We start from the raw sequence: 23,454 nt of genomic DNA, 5'->3' as shown, positions 1-23,454 counted from the left end.
AGCGCAGCTAGGGTGTGCTCGACTTGAATGCGCCTAAGTGCAGAATGCGCTCGAGCGCAATATACAGAGCACGATATGGCAAAAGCTGCAAAATAGAACATAAAATTTTTAAAGGTGAAAAATCCTAGCTACAACTAGTAGAAAGATAAAATTGATCTAAACATAAATTTTTTTCAAAAATAAATCAATTGCCCTGTAACGGCACCAAAAACTTGTTTTGTTGTTTTAATGTACTCGCAAGTGCTCGAATTGTTTTGCAATATAGTGTTGCAAGTGCGAGGTCAATCCCACAGGGAATTATTTATGTAAACCAAATGTATCTATACCAACTAAATATTAACCTAGTTCAAAAAGCTGAGTGATTTTTGAATAGAAAATAAAGAGCATAAAATAGACAAGATGAAACGTATCAAATGACAAAGCACTAAGGTTTTGGAACCCGCACCCAACTAACACAAAACATTATGTTATAATACAGCTAAAGGATTAAATTATGCAAATTAAGGGGCTCAAATAGGCAATATTTGACATTTATCAGAACTCCCAAGAGAGGTGGCCACATAGCCCATGGAGTTATTTCCCTAGACCATGCGGCAAGCATTGAGCAAGCTAGAGTTTTAAACCCTAGCCGTCCATGCTGTTCTAGTTGGATTGGAACTGCCGCTTTGAATCATGTCCCACATTTCTTAGATTTGAAACTTCTCTCCCCAGTTGTGCCTATAAATAGAGAAGAGCCTAGGGCTCTCAAAATATTCAATCAAGTGTTTTCGATCATAGTTTTTAGAAATTCTCTGAAAACTATATTAGTTCTTTGTGCTAACTCACGAAGAACAAAAGTTTAAGTTTTGAAGAGCCAAGCAAGAGCGCACACTCTCTTGGTTATAATCAGTCATTGGTGAGAAGATCTAGAGGCTACGATCTTTTGCGTTCTTGAAGTTCTTGAAGAACAAAAGAAAAGTTCTTGTGTCAAAAGCCATAGAATTGGCCGTTGATCTTCTATGTAAGTTGATGAGTGCCGAATGTTGTACATTCAAGCCCCTTAACTCACATATGTTAATTCCTTAGCATTGCTATTTGTTTGATTTTGTGTTGTTTTATTGTTTTTAGGTTTTAAATAAAGATGCAATTAATTCCATTGATTTTGGTCTTAAAAGCACACTTTGAGAAGACCTAGAAGATATGATTAAGCTTAACCAATCATAATAGAGGACCTATATGTTGTGGTTAAGTTTAATCAAATCAAGGAAATGAATAAATCGGAATTTAACTAATTCGAGTCAAAATCGGATTGGATTCAAATTTGGATTATGCATATGTCTCAATATTTTGACCATAACTTTCTTCTCAAGTGTCGGATTGAGGTGATTCTAGCAAAATTGGAAAGCTAACTCAAAATTATACAAATCATTCTAAACTAAGATTTTCTTAATTTAGACTTTTGCTATGCTAAAATCGTCTCGCAATAAGAGAAGCAAATCTGGACGAATCCTATTCCAATTTGTACTATGATTACTTCCTAATTTGACTAGGAGAGTGAATTACGATTTTTCTAGATTTCCTAGGGCTTCTAGGACTTGTTTCCTCCCTATAAATAGGCCTTAAACTTCAAGAGAAAGGTGTGCTTAATTTTAGATACAAAAATCTTCTTGGAGTCTTGACAAGTTGAAGAGGAGATAATCCATGGCAGGAGGCCATCCCAGCACTATGATGAGTGGCTAAACCCCTTCGTGAGGTATTGATGTAACGCTATCAAAGCACAATAGTTTGATTGTAGTTAATTTTTAGATTTTCAGTTTATGCATGTTGATCGTATAACTATGAGAATTGCTATATATTGATTTCGTCCTTAAATATTAAATGCAATTGTTCTTAATTTCAAAATCAATATTTGTGAAATTCTTCTCGTCTTAGAAAATATTTTACTTTTATTGAGCTCAAATCATTCTTTTTTTCTGTGATTATGAGGATGATGATTATACAATGGGTTTAATTGACATATGATCAATAGGACTTGATATTCCATGCCTAGGAAAGACGGATTGTACTACACCCTAGTTTAGTGTAATTTTGGTAGACAATCCGTGCCAACCGAAGATGGGTTGCACTTATTCATTGATTGCGTGTATCCTGTTATCGAATTTGATAATTCATAGCTAGGGAAGATGGGTGGTACCACATCTTAGTGATTAGGTTGACGATCTGTGCCAACCGAAGATGGATTATACTTATTCTTTAATAAGGTAGTTTCTTGTTTATTTATAACATGCATAGAGTGAATTTCTAGACTAAATCTAATTAACCATTGTTGTGTGGATAGAGGTGAAGTCAATACCCTACACTCTCTCTTATATTTAATTCTCTTTTAATTTTATGCACTTTAGTTACAAACCAAATCACTAATCTTTTTAATTATATTAATTTTGATCTCTCAAATTTGATAACAAAGCCCCTACAGTCTTTGAGGTTCGACACCCTCTCTTTAGCTTATCCTACAAGGATTCGTCCTATTGCGAGTGGTTATTTTTATTATTGATATTTTTTGGTCTTGTTCTTGCTATTGTTAAATTGCCATTCGTTCTTCGAATGTTCTTCATAAAGAATTCTTGGGCATGGGAATACAATCCTTTCCGCTGCGCAAATACTCGATTTGCATACGTGTTCCCAACAAGCCCATGGTTGTTATACCGCATGTACCGGTGTACCATGTCATACAATGTATCTTATCAACCAGTTATTAAAGCAGTTACCAAGTTGTGTAAAATATAGGCATGCTCATATCATATGCGTGCTCAATCAGTTGACATATCGCATGTTTTTAAGGAAAGAGGTCGTAAGTGTTTACTTACCTCGTGTGCTCGCTCGAGTCCTCCGACATCACAAATCCCCACTATAACAAAATATGACACATCGCTATATGTAGTACTAGAGAACTCTACGAGTGACGTACAAGGTTCTATTTAATGAAAAGGGCTGCTAAAAACCCTAGTATCACATATTTGGGTTAAGGGGCGATTGCCTTGCTCTCTGGGCAAATGTGTGCACTCGAGAGCGAGCGTTCGGCCAGAGAGTTAAGACTCTCGACCAGAAACTCCAAACTATGTTTTAGGCTTCTATCTTGAAACTATGGGTTGGTACATCTCACCCTAGGCTCAAAATAGACACATTCAAGTACAAAACATGCTATCATACAAACTTTAAAGAAAACAAAGGTGGGTTGAAAGCTTTTCAAAATTGTTCTTGGTTTTGTAACAAAAGGTGCAAGAGTTTGCCAAAACATCCTTAAAATGTGTAATACTAAGAACGAAATAATAGCAGCATGAAGGATAAGAAATGAACTAGAAATTACCTTGATGATGACAAAACTCCAAGGCTTCCTCGTCCTCTCTCAAAAATCAATCCTCACTCTAGGGTTTGGGTTTCTTGGTGTAAGAAGAGGCTAAAGTTGAAGAGCATGGTTTATATAGGGGCTTGGGGTGTGCTTTGGTTTGAAAATGTGGAGAATGGGTTAAAATTGCTTTTCAGAAATGTCAGCGATAGCTCGGGTACTATTGGGCAAGCATTCGGGTACGATTACTCAATGGATAAAAGGGTTCAGGCGTACATTTTGGTATTGTCTAATGGCTCAAAGACTGGTCAATGAGCGCTCATGATGGTCCCCATAGTGCAGACTCGCACTCAAGCCAAGAGCATATGCTCGGGGGGTCCCCTAGTGCGTGCTCGGCCAATTAGGGTGGTTTTGGGCATTTTGCTTCCAAAAGGTCTCAAGGAGTTGGGCTACTTGGAAAAGGTTTAGGTCATTTGGTTTAAAGCCTTGTTTTCTAGAAACATTAGCTATTTTAGTAGGAAATCTTTAACCTTTTAAAATGGGTGTTATTGTCGGGGTATTACATCAAGTCATAGTTCAAATTGTATAGTCTACCCGAGATATTACCTCTTCTTAATAGGGTTGGCGTTATCCCGATCGACATGTAATACAATGACAATGCCACGACCATTGTACGTCCATAACTAGCAGCCCGACCAAGTCCGACCTCAGGTGGCCCAGACTACTAATAATGTACGTGTTGTAATGACCCGCCAATCAAACATGGTTGCACCAGTCATGAAACAATCGTTAGATCCAATGCCCATATAAACACACACACATGTGAACCATAGAGTTAACATGTATAGTAAGCCCATGGCCAATATCCCGTACGTATTGGTGTACCATGTCATACGATTTTATTAGTCTTATCTGTCTTTTACATACATGCTCTTACAATCCCACCATGTTCATTATCATGCTTAAGCAACACAAGTTTTCCCTAAACAGAGTGCATAGTATGTAACGCCCCCAAAATTAGTTTTGGCTAACCTGGCAGGGTTACTGGCAATTGCCTTAGTGAAACCAACTTGTGGCTAAATAAGGAATCGCCCCTCTAAGCATTTTAGAGTAATGCATAGGAAGGTGAAATACAATCTGAGAGAAACTATTTACATTGTCATGGTACAAGAAAAACCCCCAAATTAAATACATGGAGCAACTAATCAATAGAAAATGGGAACCTGATAACATTATACAAATCCTTAAGCGGTGCCTGCAATGGTAGCCATACCACTCTAGGGTTCTAGTGACAATCTTCCTAAAAGGTAATAACAGACTTAGTAAGTAAACCTCACAGTTTTAGTATGATATGGATTCATTTAAGCAGAAATAAACGTGCAGTCTGAGTAAGAAATCAAGGATTGGTGTTGCCTCCGTTAATACACCATATAGTAGGGTTTTGTTTACAGGAGATTGTGGTGTACTACAGGCGACAATCACCTAAGTATTTTAATGCAAAAAGAATAATGATTTATAGGCCATAATTATCGTATATGGTCTACCTGAGATATTACCCCTTCTCAGCAGGGTTGGCGCAGTCCCGAGGGACCTGTAATACAATACCGATGCCTCAGCCATTGTACGCTACCATACATAACACTAGCAGCTTGACCAAGTCTGACCTCGGGTGGCCCACACCACTAATTATGTCTGTCCTGTAACCACCGTCTGTTAAGGCTGCGCCGGCCATAAAACAACCATTGGATCCAAGACCCATATAACACACACACATTTGACCATATCATCAAGTTAATATAGTAAGCCCTTGGCCGTTATACTGCACATACCAGTGTACCATGTCATACAATGCATCTTAACAATCAGTTTATAAGACAATTACTGTAGCGCCCCAGATTTTAAAAGTATTATTTTAGAGATATTTATTTGATGATGATTATTTTAATATTCATAGTAGCCAATGATTTTAATTCTTAAGGAATCAATGGTGTTATATGAATTTACGTCAAGTGGCAATTAGACAATGGTAATTTGCGGAATAATAGAATAGTAATTGGTAGAAAGAGTTTCATATGATAGATAGAATGGTGATGGGAGGTAGAATAGTTAATGGTAGGTATAATAATATTTGGTATGTAGAATAGTAAATGGTAGATAGAAGAGTAATGGAAGGTAGAATAGTTAATGGCAAGTAATAGTATTTTGGTAGGTGGAATAGTAAAGGGAGGGTAGAATTGTAAATGAAAGGTAGAATAGTATTTGGTTTTTTTCCTATAAATAGAGCTTCCCCCTTCACAATTTCACCACTCCTCTCCCTTCTCTGCCACATATTCTTCCTTCTTCTCCTTTCTACTCGGTCTTTCTTCTTTTTGAGAGTGTTTACACAGAGCAGAGAGAGAAATGGCGAGATAAAGCGCTGCAAGAAAGAAAGAACACGAGAGAGAGAGAGAGAGAGCTAGCAGAGAGATGGTGAAAGGTAGAGATAGAGGGAGTGGTAGTGAGACGAAGATAATTCAAAGAAAGATGGAGACAGAGAATCAGAGATTGAGAAGGAGTTTTTGGAGACAGTGAGAGATATTGAAAAAGTGCGAAGCAAAATGGGTTTCAGCAAGTAATTACCTTTGATGATCCATTCATGTAATCCACTGTAAGTATTCTTACTTACTGAGAGTGATATTGATATTGAATAATACAGATTTTTATAGTTTTATTAAATGTCTGGCCTTTTGATATAATTGCTTCAACAATGATTTATATTATCGTGAATCAATTGACTCATTACCTTACAGTTTTTGTAGTGCTTGCAGGAATGAAAAGTCAAGGTAATTATGCAGTTGTGATTAGAGCTTCATATTTGAGATGTACAGAGATTCTAAGTTGGTGAAGTTTGTCTAGAGTTTATACAGTCAGATAGATTTGTATAAATGCCTTGTTCGGCATAATTGTGGGTATTTTGTATAAAGAAAAGTATTTTTAAGAGTATTGTTTTGTATTGATAAATTTCACATTTTCCGCTGTGTAAGATTATTTCAGCGTAACACGATTTATTTACAAGATAAAAGAAGAGAAATATCAGGATGTTACAGTTACCAAGTGATTATAAAAGTAGGCATGCTCATATCACACTCGAGGTCAGTCAACTGACATATCCCATAATTTTGAAGGAAAAAGCTCGTTAGTGTTTACTTACCTAGTACGCTCTCTTGAATCCTCCAACATAGCTAAATCCTGCTATAACGAAATATGACATGTCGTCATGCACAGTTCTAAAGGACCCTTACGAGTAAGATACTAAGCTTTATCCATTAAAAGAATCACTAGACTCGAAAATAAACAAGAGTGCGGCTTAAAGGCAGATACCCGGTTTCTTGACCATACATCCAGGCTCGAGAGCGTACATTCGGTCAGTGAGTTAGGAAATCCGAAAATAATCTTCAAACTGTGTTTGAGGGCTTCTATAAAATATATAGGCTTCTACATCTCCTCCTAGGCTAATAAATAGACACATGCAACGTAAGAAAATTCGACATCAAACAATACAAGAAATCAAAGGAGTTTTCGAAATTCTTTTTATAAACGTTTCTTGGTTTGTAAAGAAAGGAGTAAAAACCTAACATGGTATTCTTTTGAAAACTCATAGCAATAAAACAATAATGAAAGCATAAAATGGTAAGGGGTTACCTTAAGAATGTCAAAAACACAAGCTCTCCTTCTTCTTCCCAAAATTCCTCTCAACTCACAAGGAAACTCACAAAAATGAACACACAAGGCATCTGAGGGCCTAGGGGGCGAGAAAAGTGCTCTAGGAACGAAGAGGGGGGTGGGTATTTATAGGAGAGAAAAGCTGGAGGCGTTCACCAACTACTCTGAAAGTAGCGGAGGTTCGATACTATAGGGGCGCACTCCGATACTATTACACATTGGGTAAAAGGGTTCATCGTACATCCAGGTATTATCCAGGGGTTTTCCAAAAAGTATCATACGTCCGGGTGGTCCCCAATGTACTATTGTCAGCATATGTCCGGGTGGTCCTCTTGCGTATGTCCTCTACGAAAAATAGTAGCGTAAGTGCAGGCGGTCCCCCCTGCGTACGTCCTCTACTAAAAACAGTAGCATACATCCGGTAACCTTGGCGTACGTTCGATCAAAAAGGGTTAAGCTTGGGTTTGTGCTTCAAAACATCTAAGGATATTTAGGTTGCAAATTTGGGCGTGGGTTCTTGTCATAAAACCGGGTCCTTTATAAATCCCTTAACCATTCCTTGTAGAAAATCTTTTAATAAAAACTATTGTTTTTATCGGGGTATTACATAGTAGACCAAAATGTATTTCATAAGAGTTGTAAAGATGCATAATTGGTACACATAAAATAGTCATGCAATGTGGGTAAAGTAACAACAAGTATTTATATGAGTTTGTACTCACTTGTCTCGTAAAGCTCCTCCAAATACTCCTTCGGGTGTTCCACACTCTCCAAATCTGTGAAAAGACCTTTCATCAGTCCTAAATTTGAGCTAAAACATGTCTGAAACCTAAAAATGTCCAAAACAAAGTTTATTCCTGGCCCAAACATTTTGTCCAGATGGCACGAACATTCGGGCACGAATCCGAACATTCGTCCAGAAGGGTGCTGTTGTGCCAAATACCCACCTAAATTAATAGGCAAATACTTGGTACGTTCTAATTCACAAGTGAACAAGATCAAACAATAGTATAGTGCGGCAAATACGAGATCATTCCCACGAAGATTGTTGATTTTGCTTAGAATTGATTTTCTAAATTAAAATACCAAAATTGTCACGAAATTGATATTATGAAAAGAGACAAAGATAAATGAAAGCGTTAGGGATTCAACGTCCACCACTAATTAGACTACTTAAGATAACAATACGTCAATGCGCCAATCATATTGGTATATTTAATGTTTGTCAACCTAAGGGCATGCGTGTATACTCCTTAAGCTATTGATCTCCCTCAGCAACAAATTAGGCATTGTTGTATACTCTAACTCTTTTCTTTCTCAAAGGATTTAGCATTGATGTATACTAAGTTGTTCTTTAAGAAAGCATAAATCTATGAAATCGTAAAACACATGAGGCCTACGGCATGGATGTATACTCTCGATTCCCCATGTTGATTAACCCAAAAATTCCAATGATGAGATCCTTGTTACTCTATTAAGCCCAAGACTCGATCATCCAAATTGACTTAAATAATTAATCCATACCACATGCATATGTTGATCAGACACATTCATATGAGGAATTCAATTAAGCAGGAAATAATCAAGTTAAATACACCAAAATATCATTGTAGCAAAGGCGCCAATATTGAAATCCTAAAAAGACATGATTAGGGCTTCAATCTAGCCCCTAACTAAGAGTTAGTTACACATAATTAAAATAAAGGGAAAAGAAAGAACCAAAAATAACTCTAGAGTAGCCTCCAATTCTTCTCCCCAAAGCTTGTCTTCAATTGTGTCTCTTAAATTGTAAGGCTTAGAGGTCTATTTATAGGTTTAGAAAAACCCTAGAAGTCCTAGGAACCCTAGTAAACTTGTAGGTTTAAAGTCATAGTTCAACTAGGACTTGGGAAACCTAGTTTGTAAAGGAAAATGAGTCTGGCCGCATGTCTTTTTTTTTTCTCCAACGCACGAGTGCGCTCGATCGCAAGGTTGGTGCGCTCGATCGTAGTGCTGCAATCGATCGTTCCTCTTTTGTGCTTGAGCGCATATGCACTGGAGCCTTCTTCTTGTGCGCACAAGCGCATGCCTATGCTCGCTCCTTGGCTTGGGCGCTCGAGCACTGCTGCGCTCGAGCCTAGGTGTAGTGCGCTCGAGCGCACTGCACCTAGATGCTTCCTCTTGATCCAAGACTTCTAGCTTTTTTCCAATTTTGTCCTTTATGCTCGAACTTTGCATAAATTCTTCCTTTTCATCCATGACCTACAAAAATATAGAAAACAGAAAAAGGAAATAAAATAGCACAAAATAACAAAACTGAGAAATTAACAAGTGTAAATTAAGCGGCTAAAATATCACACCCCAAAACTTACATATTGCTAGTCCATTAGCAATATGAAACTAAAAACAAAATGAAAAACAGAAAACAAAAAGAGAAATCCATCTTTCGTGGGATGTAAGATTGCATTTAGTATATGCAACAAGCCTTTTAAACCCTTAGGCATGTTAAGTGCCAAAATATTCATATTTTAGCCCTTAACTTATATTTGTTGCTCCTTTAGTTTTGATTAATTTATGCTATTTTAGTTCTTTTATGTATTTTCCATGCTTTTGTAGGCTTTTGGAAGAAAATGAAGTAAATCTGGAAGCTTTAGGCTCAAAGAGAGAATTTTGAAAAAATGGAGTTTCTAGTAGTGTGATCGATCGCAGGAGACTTGCGATCGAGCGCACATGCGTTGAGATCGATCGCACCCGTGTGCTGGAGAATTCTAGAAGCTATGGACAGACTCCCTTTCCTTCCATATTAGGGTTTTCCAAGTCCCACTTGTAATAGGACTAAAACCCTACGAATTTTCTAGGTTTACTAGTGTAACAAGGACTTCTAAAGCCCTATAAATAGACCTCTAAACCTTGAGAATAATCAAGCTAGAAAAGTCACAACTTTGGGAGAGGAATTGGAGGCTACCTTTCGGATCTTTCTTTCCCTTTTCCTTTTCTTTTATTTTAATTATGTATAACTAACTCTTAAGGAGGGCTAGATTGAAGCCTTAATTATGTTTATTCAATATTTCAATATTGGCGTCCTTGTGATAATCATATTGTGTTGCTTAACTTGATTAATTCCTATTTTCTTGTATTCCTCATATGCATGTGACTGGCCATTATATGCATGTGGTATAGATTAGTTAATTAAATTAATTTGGATGACCGAGTCCTAGGTTTAATAAGAGTAACAAAAGATATCCACACCGGATTCTTGAGTTAATCAACATGGGGAACCGAGAGTAGACACTCATGCCCTACGCCTCATGTGTTTGTCGATTTTCACAGATTTATGCTTTCTTAAAGAACAACGTAGTAGACACTCATGCTAAATCCTTTAAGAAAGAAAAGAATTAGAGTAGACACCCATGCCTAATTCGTTGCTTAAGGAAATCAATAGCTTAAGGAGTAAACACCCATACCCTTAGGTTGACAAACATTAAGTATTCACAATATGATTGGATCATTGGCATATTACTATATTATTTGAGCATGATTAGTGGTGGATATCATAGCCCTACCTTTACCTTTATCTTTATATCTTTTTATTTCTTTTTCACAATATCAATCTCGTGACAAGTTTGATATTTTAATTAATTCTAAATAAAATCAATAATCCTCGTGGGATCGATGTCATACTTGTTACACGATACTATCGTTTGATCTTGTGCACTTGCGAGTAAAACGTACTCAAATATTATCTATTAATTTAGGTAGTATTTGGCACAACAAGGCATTCCCTAGAGGACGAGTGAAGTCTCGTGAGGGTTTTCCAGGAATGTTACCCATAAACATTATGCAAATGTTCATGTTATCCGAAAAATGAAGTCTCACTCAAAACCATAATTTTCATTCATTAGCAAGTTTAAAAAAATAAACTCCATCTTCGCAATGAATTGGAATTTTAAAGTCTAATTACTTACAAAGATAGGCTAAGGCATCACAAGATTGAAACAGTGTAAAGTGAACTAGTACATAAATATGAAGCTTCCAATTATTTCCAATGTGCAATGTCTTAATATCTTAAAGTTCACTGAAATCCCCATCAGAATGAATAACTAAGGCATAACTTTCTTTCTTTCTTTCTTTTTTCTTTCTTTTTGGTCAAGCTGTGCAATGTTAGGTTCCCTTAAACTTTCTAATTGACCCATGTTGTGAGTGTTAAGTCAATGACTCCCAAACCAAACGGTTTTAGGGCATTAGGTGTAAAGACACCCTTAAGGACTTACTAACTCGAGTTAAAAAGGCTACAAAACCAAACTAATCATGACATTAACCAAATCAAAATTCTTCACCTTTTGACGTGAACACTCATTGCTTAATGAGGCAAGAGGTCCAGTTACTAAGTGAAAAGCTTATCAATGATCATATTATTTTTTATTATTATTATTATTATTATTATGCCAAAGTATCCATCTAACAAGTCATCCAGTTTTCTCAAGACATTAAACATACACAACAGACTCTCATGTCATACCCCACAAATTATGTGCTAATGTGCCTATGTCAGGTCAAATCAAACAGGTGAATTCTTAGATACCTAAAGTAAGTAACCAAACTGAAAAACTCTATCATCAGATCATGTGTTCAAAATTTTAAGCTCACCAATGAAATTAAATCACAATTTTTTTCTCAGATAAACCAAAATTTTAAGACAAACATGAACATGCATTTTTCTTTTTTCAAAAAATTAGGGACAAAGTGTGTGTAAAGTGTCTCCCATACCCCCAAACTTAAATTACACATTGTCCTCAATGTGTGTATAACATGAAAAGATCTTACCCGGGAGATGGAAAAACTAGCTAGAAAGGGTATGGCTCATAGCACACCTATAAACTTGAACACAAGCACACTTGTCCTTGAAACAAATAAATGATACTCCACCCAAATACCAGTCCAGTGCAGCACATTTTTGTAAAAATATAATCAAAGATTGAACATGGAACAACAAAGGAAACTATAAAACCTGGATGGAGATCATGGACCCTGGCCTGATGAAGGACTCGAGTGCATAGGGTCTGCGCTCAAACCTATGAAGCTGACTCATTTAGTCAAAATATATGGGATCCGCCAAGCCAACGGAATCCTCATCCTTGATGCGCTCAGTGCTTTCTGACCCTTAAGTTTAAACTTGAAGCACCAGTCTTTTCTTCTCTTGGACCAAAGAGAATGAATTTTATCTACAGAAAGGTTATTCCAATTGTCTGTAGATCGGGATGGACCACTTTGAGTTTTCTGAAACAATTTCTCATCCAAAAGGGAATCATAAACTGGAATAATATAAGAAGAATACTCAGGGAGTTTATCTATCTTGATGTCCTCAATTTGCTCATCACATAGCCCCAACAGACTTCTCTCCTAGACTCTTGATACTTCGAGAATATGAGCTAATGTTGAAGAAGTCTCAATGCTCTCTTCCTTACCTTTTTCTTGATGTAAATCCCGTGGGATCTCAATTTGCTCCTCGTTCCACTCTTCCACTTGATTTTCAACCACTTCTTCACTCCTCAATGTGGTGATAGCTTGCTCATGATAGTAAGTGCACTCATCATCTTCGTAGTGCCCATTGTAATTGGCCACCGATTGATCTTGGAGCGCTTCTTCTTTGAGGGTCTTTGATATTTGCTGGAAGTGAACCACTATCTTTGCCATGGTGGATTGCGGCTGTTGATTATTGGCCTTACTGTGGCTAAGAAAAGCTGACATCATTTCTTTTAAGTTATAACTCATCAGAGGAGGTCGCTCTTCTTGCTATTGTTGAGGCCAATTTATTGGGGATGGCTCCTCTTCATGATAGCAAATACTCTCTTCCTCCATGTAATGTCCTTGGGATTGGTCACCCACTGACTTTGGGGCCCTTCTTCTTTGAGAAAATCTATTGTTTGCGTGCAGTTGGCCTTCATCCTCTCAACTGCTTGTAGTGTATTATTGGTCACCAGTCTGATCATAGTTAACAACTTTTCAAAAACCTCAACAGGAGGTGGTATTGTTGTTGAGACCAATCGATGGGAGATGGCTTATCTTCATATTCTTGGGACCAATAGATGGGAGATGCCTTCTCTTGAGCTTCCATCTTGGCAATGTATTGCAACAGTTGCATATTGGACTCACTGTGGCTAAGAAAGGAGTATCATTGACCATAGAACTGCGGAGATGATTAATGGTGCAATTCATGCAATTGTGGAGCATGATTTCTAGGACCTTCATCTTGCCACGAGAGATTGATTGTTGGCTCCATGACGGGTTATAGGAATCAGAATAGTCGTCGTTCCCCGGTTTAGAGAACGATGTGTTCATATGTCCATAAGAATGGTTAGAAAATTGTCTAGTTAAAGGACAATCTCTAACATGGTGATAAGGGTTATGGCAATATGAACATGGTCCATAGGGTGTCGGAATGTTTCCCCACATGTGTGAAAATAAAATAAAATAACAAAAAGAAGTTAAAATCAAAAGGAAAATAAAAACATAATTAATAATAAAAACTTATGAAGATGCAAACTCGAATGCCCCTGCATGAAAAAAAAAAAAAACAAATCAAATCTGTAATTAAAACAATTTCAGTGTTGCTGTCTGGATGTGCGATCGATCGCACTGGCTAGTGTGCTTGATCGTACTGGTGTGCTCGATCGCCTTGGAATGGGCGCTAGAGCACACCTCCGTAGACAACACAGGAACTGTGGAAAACCATAAAATTAAAAATTAAAACAAAATAAAATAAAATAAAATAAACTAGGGAAAGAAAAATTCTAAAAAAAAATTAAACAATCCCCGGCAACAGTGCCAAAAACTTGTTGTGCCAAATACCCACCTAAATTAATAGGCAAATACTTGGTACGTTTTAACTCGCAAGTGCACAAGATCAAACTATAGTATAGTGCGGCAAATACGAGATTATTCCCACGAGGATTGTTGATTTTGTTTAAAACTGATTCTATAAATTAAAATACCAAAATTGTCATGAAATTGATATTATGAAAAGAGATAAAGATAAATGAAAGCATTAGGGATACGACATCCACCACTAATCAGACTAATTAAGATAACAATATGCCAATGCGCCAATCATACCGGTATATTTAATGTTTGCCAACCTAAGGACATGGGTGTATACTCATTAAGCTATTGATCTCCCTAAGCAACAAATTAAGCTATTGATCTCCTTAAATAACTAATTCATACCACATGCATATATTGATCAGACACATTCATATGAGGAATTCAATTAAGCAGGAAATAATCAAGTTAAACACACCAAAATATGATTGTAGCGAATGCGTCAATATTGAAATCTTAAAAAGACATGATTAGGGCTTCAATCTAGCCCCTAACTAAGAGTTAGTTACACATAATTAAAATAAAGGGAAAAGAAATAACTGAAAACAACTCTGAAGTAGCCTCCAATTCTTCTCCTCAAAGCTTGTCTTGAATTGTGTCTCTTAAATTGTGAGGCTTAGAAGTCTATTTATAGATTTAGAAAAACCCTAGAAGTCCTAGGAACCCTAGTAAACTCGTAGGTTTAAAGTCCTAGGTTCAGCTAGGACTTGGGAAACCTCATTTGGGAAGGAAAAGGAGTCTGGCCACATGTCTTTTTTTTTTTTTTTTTTTTTTTTTTCTCCAGCACACGAGTGTGCTCGATCGCAAGGTTGGTGCGCTCAATCGTAGTGCTGCGATCGATTGTTCCTCTTCTGCACTCGAGCGCATAGGCGCTCGAGCCTTCTTCTTGTGCACACGAGTGCACGCCTGCGCTTGCTCCTTGGCTTGGGCACTTGAGCACTGCAGCACTCGTGGGTGCACTACACCTGGATGCTTTCTCTTGATCCAAGACTTCTAGCTTTTTCCCAATTTTTTCCTTTATGCTCGAACTTTTCAAAAATGCTTCCTTTTCTTCCATGACCTACAAAAACATAGAAAACACAAAAAAGGAAATAAACTAACACAAAATAACAAAACTAAGAAATTAACAAGTGTAAATTAAGGAGCTAAAATATGAATATTTTAGCACATATCAGGTGCGAACGTTCTCTGCTGGGCAGAAAACCCATTTCAAACCAAACAGCCTCCTAACCACTTCTAAGCAAGTTCTAAGGCCACCATAAGGTTCCCAATATACTCTTAGCCCAAAATAACATCTCCATGTAGAATAAAACACGTCCAACAAGAATGAAACCCTAACCCATGCTTAAACCAAGATTAAAACCTAAAACAACAACATAAGCCCAAAACTAACAAACAAGTTATGGAAAATTCTTAACCAACATAACAATTAGGTAATGAACAAGATAAGTTAATAAGGTTACCTCTCTAGGTCAAGGATCTCCAAGAAACCTTCATTCTTCTTCTCACAACTCATAAAACACTCACTCAAAGTTTCTCTAAGGCTCAGATGGTAAAATAAAGCTTATAATGGCGTGAGAGTGGATATTTATAGGGTTGGAAAAGTTGAGGGCGTTGTTGTCACAGTCCTACAAGTCAACGAATGTTTGGTGGTCCTGTGGCAAATGTTCGGTGTACTGTTTACACAGTGATTCTAGGGTTGGAGGGCATACGTTCGGTTATTACCCACTAGGTCAAAATTTAGTCAATGAACGTTTTGTGGTCCTCTTGTTGGGATCTAGGTGTAAAAGTAAACTTCAAAAATTTTCTTTTTACGTAGCGGAATAAAAACGATCCCCACGACCTTTTACCATCAAGATAAACATTTAAGTTAAATTACTTACATGTAGATTCGGCCTCTCCTAGGCATTGGGTCGTAGGAGTGTCAATCTGTTCTTACGTTGGTGTTGGACTAAGTAGTTGAAGTTTCAACATGCTTCAATACTTCAAGTATGAGTCCATACACATCTTGCCTTCGTGGCGTTCTTCATGTTCTTCATGAACTGGAAGAACATCTTTATGTTCTTCATCATATTCATAAAGAATTTCTTGAAGACTTGAGAGTTGATCAAGAACTTCAAGATCTTCAAACAGCTGGGGAGAAGATTGCTTCGTTAGATCTTCTCTTTGATGAGTGAATACGACTGTGAGTGTGGGCTCACAAAGTTTTCTCAAGAACAAGAACAAGAAGCAAAACTTTGGAGAGAGAAATCTCCCCTAGTGACCGTGTATTCACTCTTGTGGGAGATTGAAGTTGTGTTTTTGGTTTTCACAAAAATCACAAACTTTAGGCCAAGCTATGTGTTTTTGCTTCTCAATTGCTCCTCTATTTATAATACTAGGATCCTAGGAGAAAATGAATTTTAAACCATGTGGGACAGGGAGTACAAATCCTAGTCCTAGGTGAAGTGGTCAAGGAGTAATTACACTCCTTTCCATCCACCTAGTGGCCGGCCTCTCTCCCCATGCGGCTAAAAACCCTAGCCCACTCCCACTTAGTTATGCACCTGGGCTTGGGTTTTATCCTCAAGCACAATGCTCCTTTTACTTAACTTTAGCCTTTTGAATTAATTCCATAAAGCCCAAAGTTATTTTACAAACCTAAAGAATTAAAATTACGGGCCTAAGGCTAATTTTAATTCATTAGCCTACAGGAATTAAATTATGAGCCTAGTGCTCTATTTAATTCACAAATCCAATTTATCCAAATAACCAACAAGATTAAATAAATCTTTTGGCCCATGTTTTATTAAAATAAAGCATCCCAATAAATAAATAAATAACTGAAGAACAATATAATTTATCAGTCAATATATATCAGCTCAAAGAGGGACCTAAGGAAAAATATCATTAGCTTAATAGGCCTGTGATCATGTCACATGACACTATTTAATCACAATTAATTCCACTAAAAAATTGTGATTGCATTCTAATGATTATTTTTATTTAATCAATTAATCCTCATGACGTTCTTATTTATGCATATTACCCCTCTATGGAATCATTCCATAATCGAACTAAAGTCTTTGAACTATCGCTTTGTTCACTACCTCTTTTCCTTGAGCCACTAATTTAAACTCATAATTATCCTTATGTATATCCTGTGAGAATACATCTCACCTTGTACATGTATAAGTTTTCAATGTACCAACCGAAAACACTAGGGCCTGAGCTTTAGGATAATCTTTCCCATTAAATCTAAAACAAGGGGAATATTTCTCGTCTCTTTGTTCTCTGACAAAGGATTTGGATTCCTTCTTGAAGTTGGTGTTCCCACAATGTTAGATGTGATTACCCAACGTACTGAATACTATTGACCGATGATAGGTCTCACTCTTAAATATACACCTAAGTAATTAACACTTCACATCTGAGTTCACGAACTTCTCAGGATTTAGAGTAAATGTCAAGACGTCGTACACGTACATCAATTGTTATGACAGTATATACAATTGATGACTCACGTGGTCCTGTTTGGTGTGTGGTACAACCTTGCCAATAACCCAACATATTAACTTAAAGCCTCCCTACTTCTCATGACCAAGATAAGTCACTTGAGGTTTAACATGTTATAGTCTAAATGGAATTCTCAGTTCCACTTATGACTACGAACAACAAGTTTTATGAGTTGCAAGGACGTTTGAGTATGATCTTCTGTGATACCCACACCATCACTTAAATACAATGCATCTTAGGGATCTCACATGTATATAATCGGAAATACACAATCACATATATATGTTATGTAAGAATAAGTGTATATGTCTTTTATTCTAATCAAAACATTATCCAATTAATTGGAGTTTTGGACACAATTCCCAACACCTCCCACGAACATTCGGCCAGAACCCAAAAGCCCAAAAATCTTCCTTCCAGCAAACCCTAATGAATTGGAAAATCTTTCTACCCTCCTACTAAGCTAGACATAGCCTAGTAATTACTCCGGGCACTACAATATAAGCTCTTGAACAATCTCCTTTTACAAGTTAATTTTTAAAGTAAATTCTACCCAAAATTTGCATTAACAATGTTGAAATAAGATGAAGCTCTGATACCATGTTGAAGTTTGTGGATAGATCTAAAATAAAAGAATAATAGCGAAAGCAAAAGAGATAAAATAACACAGAAAACTTATGGGTGATTCGGTGTTAGATATCTACGTTCACCACTCTGAATAACTTTTAAGACTATATTATGTAACATCCCACCCCAATTACCACAATATTGTCCACTTTTGACTCCCCCAAACCAGACTTTGCAAGAGGTCACCCATCATAATATTACTTTCACATAAGTTCACTTAACTGCAGAGTTATAATGGGATCATGATCATCATGGCTTTAAAACACATTGTGGTCATGAAGTGTGAAAGTATACATATAAGCACATTTCCATCTCCATACCCAGGCGATATGGGGCGCCACAATCACCCTGTTTTAGGACACAGCATCCCCGCTGGCGACCCTCATGGGATTAGCGCATTCTTGGCTTCTCAGCGAATGCCCGCTAGCGACCTTCATAAGCTTGTGCACGCTCCCTCATCTCAGGCTGGGCAATGACTTTGATACCATTTGTAACACCACACCCCAATGACTACAATATTGTCCGCTTATGACTCTCTCAAATCAGACTTCTTAGGAGGTCACCCATCCTAGTACTACTCTCGCATAAGTTCGCTTAACTGTGGAGTTCTAATGGGATTATGACCATCATGACTTTAAAACGCGTTGTTCTCATGAAAGGTGTAAGTATACATCTCCAACTCCATACCCAAACAATGTGGAGCGCTACATATTGTATTAAATCCATTATTTACCATACATAAGTCTATTTATAGTTGAAAATATTCTAACATATAAGTTTCTCAATACTAGTTTTGCCAGAGTTGTTTAAAAGAGTATATCTTTTGAAGATTGCATGGGGACCATTTGTTAGAGGAGTAAGGGGTGGTTTTGGTTTGTCCTCTTGCAATGGCTATCTGCCACACAAAGTGTGTCGGCCATGTGGTCTGCTAGTCAAGGCCACCCATCACTTTCCAAAACCATAGTCTATGTTTCTCTGTTCAATAAAATGATCATCACATGGCCAGGTGCTCGCCTCAGCACTGCCCCTGGGCTGGGCCGGCCCGATTGCTGCTCTCCCTAATGCTTTTGCACCTTGCATGCCTAAATATGGCTATGCCGCACGTGGTCCCCCTAGTATGCCTAAAAAGAGTAAAGTTGCTTTTTATCCCAAAATCAAGTCAAATCTATATTTTCTTGAAATCTCACGTCACGCGCTTCGCGTGGTTTACGAGTCCCACCAGTTTAATTATAATTTATAAGCCAATATTGTTTTCTTTTCTTATTTTTCTGGCCAAATTGTTTTTTCAATCCCGTGATGCTTTGTCGTGCGCATAATACTTAATTGGGGCTGAGTCTCGAGCTTTCAACACAATCTTAATCAAATCTTCGATGTAATCCAAGTTTAATGTGGGCCAACTCCACCAAAGTGGTTAGTCTTAATTTGGACAGAAATTTCTTATAAATTGACCGGTTAGAATAATAAAAATTCAATTCAATATATGTGGGAACTATATATTTTTCTAATAGCATTTACTTTTCACATACTCTTTTTATAATATTATTAATAAAAAATAAATAAATAAATAAAACATTTACTTATCACATGCTTAAAAAATACACAACATTTTTAAAGACCAAATTTAATAAAATTTCTAGAACCCAATTTATAAAGATTTATGTCCTAAAAAAGAACATTTTTTTTTTCAAAGTTCCACTTTATTATTAATGCTTGATCTAAACTATTGATTAAGTCAATGTCTCTTTCAAATTACAAAAATTTATCAATGTTCCCTTAATGCTGCCATATGCGATAATGGGTATCACTGTTTCTCTGATTAAAATCCCAGCTTTATCAGCAGCAGCACATTCACGGAATATCCTTTTGAGTGCTATTTCAAGGTGTTTTTTTTTTACTAGTATTGGCACTTTCTTCTATCACCACCAATTTCACACTCTTTCTTGTATTCCTTTTAATTGTCTCGGTGGAATACCAATTATTAAGAATGATTCGGCTGCGAATGCAACTCCAATTCAGCCACTGTAGGCGGAGATTTCAGCGAATGTTATGTTCGTTATGTTTGAAGGATATTTTGTCTTTGTACTTTTTTTTAATGTTCTTTAGTTCAAATGTTTCATTTCCACCGAGCAGAAAAGAATTCTATCAATTTCAAATGAAATTAGGAGTACCCGTTAATGTATTTTAGAGGGGCAATGTTGTTCAAAAAATTAAAATAACAATTTTACTCTCTAAAAACACACTGACTTGATACTTTTCATTTCATTTGAAATTGAGAGGATCATATTCCGTCAAGTCAAGTGCGTGCATCTTCTCTTAATATAGGTTTTTTAAAAAACGGATTTTTGTTTTTTTTTAATATAATTTTTAGAACTTTTTTTATTATCTTATAAAGGGTATTTTTGACATTGAAGAAACATTTACAAATTTTGGTAGTTTGAAGGGATACTGACTCAATTTTGAGGGAAAAATTGACATTGTGAGGATAGTTTTATACTTTTCCCTTAAAAATACAAATTCTAATCATAATACTATATATATATATATATATATATATATAAATTTTAAAATCATTAATAGATTAAAAGTTAATAATAATAATTTTAAATTCAATGATAATTTTAAAAGGCACATCACAATTAAAAGGACACTAAAAAAATATTAAAACAACACTTAGCATTTTTCATATATATATATATATATATATATATATATATGTGTGTGTGTGTGTGTGTGTGTGTGTGTGTGTGTGTGAGAGAGAGAGAGAGAGAGAGAGAGAGTCTGATGGTGTGTGAACAACTTTATCTACACCGGTGATAAATAATAATAAAAAAAAAATGAAGGTCCAAATTGACGGCATCGGATGCTCTCTTGGTCAAGGGCCTGCTGCCAACATGATTTCTCAAACCTAGTGAAGCAAAGATACGATATGCATATATTCTAGTTCTTCAGACACTCTTTGTTTCCTCTAAAGGGAACCACCCATCCATGCAACCATTCTTCCTTAAACCAAAATGAAAACTATTGCTTAGAAAAACAAAATGAAATTATTTAATTACATTGCTCAAGAGTTCCCTTATGTTATGTACCAATTAATGTGAACCCTAGCTTTCTCACATGCCTTCATTATGTGTGACCAATCCAAACTTAATTTGGTTATTAAAGCTCTTAAACGAGTTTTCATAGTAGCACGACACGATACTCTTTAGGAAAAAATAAAAAACTGCCAAAAAAACCTGAAAGAGGGAAGGGCTCTATCACCCTTTTTGTTCAAATGAAATTTGATTTGATTTGACATGACATTCCAATAAAATTGGATTGGATTTGATGTGACACAAACCCATGATATCGGTTGAGATTTTGAACGGAATTTGATTTTAAATTTTTGTTTTTATTCCAATTCTTATGCCCTAGGTGTACTAATAGATTGCAGATACGATACCCAATATTGTTGGTTAGTGGATTTATTGGTGATTTTCACTTTTTCTTGATTTTATAATTAGGATAGATATCATTCTACTTAGCACTTGATTATATTTTAATGTTATAGTTACTAATTTATGGGGCCAAATCTTGTTTTATAAATGACAAAAACACAATCGCGTTAGTAGTCAAACAAGGTATCCATATCTTCGTACCAAAATTTAATATGGGTCCATGTGCATGCGTGGAAATTGGAAATGACAAGGAAGGAAGAAGATGCTTCATGCATGACTAAACCATATCCACTGCCTCACAAGGCACAACAAAGTAGAATTTTTTTTTTTTTTGAACAACAAAGTAGAATTAATGCATAAATCAGCCAACAATTTTATTTTGGAGATCAGTCAAAGATTGTTGTGAGAAAGGAGCAGATTTGGAGACTATCTAATTTTTACTTTGTAGAGAATATATTATTTAAAGCAGTTTTTTTTTTTTTTTTTTTTTTTTTAATTAAAAGGATAAGCAGGCGATCAATTGTCGCTATCTTATTTAGGTGTGATCATAATATTACCTACACGTTCGCAGAGGAGGAGCTTAGACGGTAGGAACTGTAGGCACTTTCTCAAATCCGACTGAGTCATAACTTGACCTAACCTCATCAAGACATCAATAGGAATTCAAAACGGCTAATACTAATTAAGCATATATGAGAATTGTCTATTGTGAACATTTGAACCCACACCCTAGTAAATGCCGTAACCACTTGAAAATTTTCTTGAGTCATTAAACCACCACCTTTAATAGTTAGTAGGTAGAAAATGGTTACCTGTAATGGGGTTTTGGAAAATAAAATTTTTTGCTTCATTATAAAAACTTTTTAGGGGTTAACTTTTTTTCTTTTTTTTTTTCCAAAAATGTTTAAACAGTAAAGAACTTTTATAATTTACAAATATATGGAAAATTAGAAAAATAAATAAATAAATAAATGTATGGAACAGGTTATTGGAGGCTAAAAATGTCTCAGCACTCGAGATCAGTTGATTGCATATATGACTTTAATGAAGTAATTAATTGGGTTCATTGAGTATTCAAAACTTAATTTTTTCTCTAAATTTCTTTCTTCGTCTAAGTATCTTGGTGTGAAATAGATGAGAGTTTTTTTTTTTTTGTTTTTTTGGCAAAACGTCACTTAGCCGTCAGATAGACGTTTTGGCATCTTCTATCTATCTGGAGCCTTCGGAGATGTATCAGTGTTAGACGTCAGGTGGCCATGAGATATATATAAGTCATGACGATGGAGCCACGTCAAGCAGTTGTTTTGAGCCACATTCAGGTCGGCTCCATTAAATAGCTTTGTAATTAAGGTAGATTTTGAGCAAGTCCATGTGATACTGTTGCACCAGGCCCCTACATTTTACGAACAATTTGTAGCAGAGATTGAAGAAGAAAAAGAAACACACACGCTTCATCTGTTGGAACATGTTCCTGATGATAAATTTATGTGGCTTCTCTAGCTATTTAGGTTTCTTTTGTTTCCATGTAAAAAAATTTATGTAATAATATATATATATATATATATATATATATATATATTAATGTTTAACTCATACGAAAAATGATTGACGGCAAAAACCGGCCAATACCTTCTGGCACCCACCCTCCGACAAAACTATGGCAAACTCTTGCAGTGGTCTGGCAAAACTTTCAAGGTTCGGTAAACTCCACTCAACAATTTTAGAAGGAAAAACTCGAAGTCAAAAAAAATAGTTTGTAATTTTAAAAAAGAAAATCATTTTATAAAAATTAGATAAAATTTTTTTATTCAACTGAAAATATTTTTGATTTAACTACGATCGTATCAAACACCAAAAAAATTAAAAAAAAAAAAAAAAAAAATGGGAACAAACTGAGCTTTAAATGATAGCATGCTCACAGTAGGGATAGCATTGAGATTGCCGATGATATAATTTGTTAAAAATGATAGCATGCTCACAATAGGGGTAGCATTGAGATTGCTGATAATATAA

Source organism: Corylus avellana, chromosome 4, assembly GCF_965113065.1.
Source record: "Corylus avellana chromosome 4, dhCorAvel1.hap1.2, whole genome shotgun sequence".
NCBI classification, from domain to species: Eukaryota; Viridiplantae; Streptophyta; class Magnoliopsida; order Fagales; family Betulaceae; genus Corylus; species Corylus avellana.
The sequence above is the reverse complement of the archived record's forward strand: the minus strand, read 5'-3'. Positions refer to the sequence as shown.